This window comes from Mus caroli, chromosome 19 (assembly GCF_900094665.2).
Source record: "Mus caroli chromosome 19, CAROLI_EIJ_v1.1, whole genome shotgun sequence".
Lineage (NCBI taxonomy): Eukaryota > Metazoa > Chordata > Mammalia > Rodentia > Muridae > Mus > Mus caroli.
The window spans coordinates 21217776-21221088 of record NC_034588.1 but is presented as its reverse complement, the minus strand read 5'-3'; positions in this window follow the sequence as shown (position 1 = coordinate 21221088).

Genomic DNA, 3313 nt, shown 5'->3' with positions numbered 1-3313 from the left:
TGCTCGGCGCTGGCTGGAAGGAGGAAGTGCTTGGATCTCCTATTCTTTCCCACTGATGTACATGTCAGTTTTGTACCAGGCAGTACCATGCTGGTTTTGTTGCTATGGCTTGGTGACTTGAGTCAGTCATTGTTATATCCCCAGCCTTAGTCTGATTGTCAAAATTGCTTTGACTATTTAGGGTCTTTTCTGATTGCACACAAGCTTTAGTTTTACTCCACCCCACCCCACCCATGCAACTTACAGGAATATCATTGGGATTTTGACTGAGATAGTATTGAACCTGTAGGTTGCTTTTGATAATAGGGCAAATTCTGCAGTGTTATTAATTTTGTTATTCCAGGAACATGAGGGGTCTTTCCATCTTCTTTGATTTCTTCAGTGTTTTATAATTTTCATTGTAGAGATTTATACTTTCTTGGTCAAGGTTCTTACTAGGTGTTTTATTTCATTATTTTGGGGGCTATTATTAATAGAATTATTTTCCTCTTTTCTTTCTCAATGTTCATTATTAATATATTGAAAAGTTACTTCTTGGTGTAAGTTTATTTCATATCCTGCTACATTGCTGAAGTTTATCAGACCTAGGAATTTTATGGAAACTTTAGGATCTTTTATACATAGGAATGTGTTTATCTGAAAATGGAGAAAATTTGCCCTTTTAAAACTTTTGTATCCTGTGGGGCGCCGCTATCTTCCGGTGCTGAGTCATTTCCTCAGTACCNGGCATTCCCCTATATTGGGGCATATAAAGTTTGCAAGTCCAATGGGCCTCTCTTTCCATTGATGGCCGACTAGGCCATCTTTCGATACATAGGTTTGCAAGGATTTTACTTGAGGACTTTTTCATCAAGTAAATTGGTGGGTTTTTTTTTGTTTTGCTTTGTTTTTGATTTTTTTTGAGACAGGGTTTCTCTGTGTGGCTCTGGCTGTCCTGCAACTCACTCTGTAGACCAGACTGGCCTCGAACTCAGAAATCCACCTGCCTCTGCCTCCCAAGTGCTGGGATTGAGCAAGTTCACTACCACCTCCCAGCTCTGATCTGATTCTGATTATTTCTTTTTGTCTGTTAATTTGGGGTTTCATCTGTTATTGTTTTTCCTAAACTTTGCAGTACATCATTAGGTTATTTATTTGAAGTTTGATTTTCTTTTTCAATGGAGGTACTGATAATTATAAACTCTGCCTCACATCTTCCTTTGCTGTATCCCAATGATTTAGTAAATTACATTTTTCTTTGACTCTAGCAATTTTAAGTTTCCGGTTTTATTAAGTGAGCCATAAATCATTCAAACGTGTGCTGTCCAATCTCCATCTATCTCCTTATGTAGTTTCTTTTCCTGTGATTTCTAACTTGGTTTTTATAATAATCTGATAAGATTCAAGGAATTCTCTCTCTCTCTCTCTCTCTCTCTCTCTCTCTCTCTCTCTCTCTCTCTCTCACTCTCGCTCTCTCGCTCTCTGTATTTGTTAAACATTCTTTATGGCCTAAAATATGGTCAACTCTGGACAAAGTTCCCTGGGCTGCTAAGAAAAATGTATTCTACAGATATTGGATGAAATATTCTATGATTGTCTGTTAAGTCCCTTTGGATTAGTTTAACTCTGAAGTTTTATTGATTTATTTGGAGGGACAGGGGTGATCTGTCTCTTTTAAGGGTAAGTACCAAAATAGCTGTTTATGGTTACACCAACCTTGCATGCATATTTACAATAATTATTCTTCTTGATAGATTATTCTCTTTATTCATAGTATTACTCTTGTTCCTCCCTACTAAATCTGGCTTGAAGTCTGGTTTATCGGAAATCAGCATCACTACTGTTGGTCTTCACATTCTATCTTAGCATGTCATAGTCTGGCCTTTCCTTTTCAGTCAATGTTTCTTTGCCAGTGAGATACATTTCTTAGAGAAAAAAAAAAAAAAAAAAAAAAAAAAAGAATCGAATCATTTAAAATAAGCCATTTAGCAAGACTATGTTTTTTTTTCAAATTTAAGACTTTTTTTTTTTTAATTTGTGGTAATGACTCTTTTATTATTACGGTGTACTAATTTCTTCCTTTAGTTTAGAGGGTTACTGAGTTGATGGTTTTTAATTCTTTCCTAATTATCACTTTTAAAATCAAGTCTTCCAATGTTTATTCTTTTCTGTTCTGAGTTCTTATGATTGCATATATTTTTCTTTCTCTTTAGTTTTTAGTATTTCTTTAAGTATCTCTTGCAATGGTGGCTTGGTGTCATAAGTTGCTTTGGTTTATGCTTATTATGCTCTCTAAAATACTAATGGATAATTTTGCTAAAGATAGTGTTGGATGGCAGTTATTTTGTCCCAGAACTCCATCTACTTCACCTCATGGATTCTTGGTTTTAGGATTTCTGCTAGGAGGTTGGCTGTTAGTTTTAATAAGTCTGCTTTTATGGATTACCTGGCAATTTTCTCTTTCAGCTTTTTTGGTGATCTTCCTTTGTTATAGAATCTTAATGTTTTAACTATATGTTTCATATAACTGTATAGAAAGGTTCCTTTTGGTCATGTCTGTGAGATCATGGTCCTGACACCTTTAGATATAGCCTTTAAGAGACAAGATATGAGATGCAAGGTATGGAAAGATGTCTCCATGGTTGAGACGATGGGCTGCTCTTGCAGAAAAACTGGGCTTGTTTCCCAGCTCCTACATGGTATTTTACAACTTGTCTATAAATAACTCTAGTCCCTGGAGAACTGGTGCTGTTTTCTGGCCTCCACCACACCAGGGATATACATGGTGCACATGTATCCATTTAGGCAAAACATTCTGGTGGAGGCCATTCCTTCATTGAGGTTCCCTCTTCATAGGTGACCCTAGTTTGTGTCAAAGTGACAAAAAGCAACCAGGATATCAATATATATTGTGTCAGGTGATATGTTTGCCAGGTGAATAGCTGTCAAAAATTTTCATTCATTTCATGTGCTACCTGTTTTATGACTTTCACACTAAGATAATCTGTAAGATCTAAGATTTCTGTGTAAAACTGAAAGTAGGTTTTCAAAATGACTCTTTAAAAACACTTATTTTTTTCCTTGCATAGGCCTGGCTAAAACAAGGATTTAAAAAAAGTTTGTCTGTTTTTAAAAAGGCAATACACACACACACACATATATATATATATGACATAAGCTATCTTCTTTATCTCAAGGGAGAGCAAATATCTATCAGAAAAAAATACATCCTGTAGTAAGAGTAACGACTTCACAGTTAATTTATATCTCCAAATAATACAAACCTTATTATAGATCCAGAATTAGGATAAGGATTAAAAAAAAAAAAAAGACA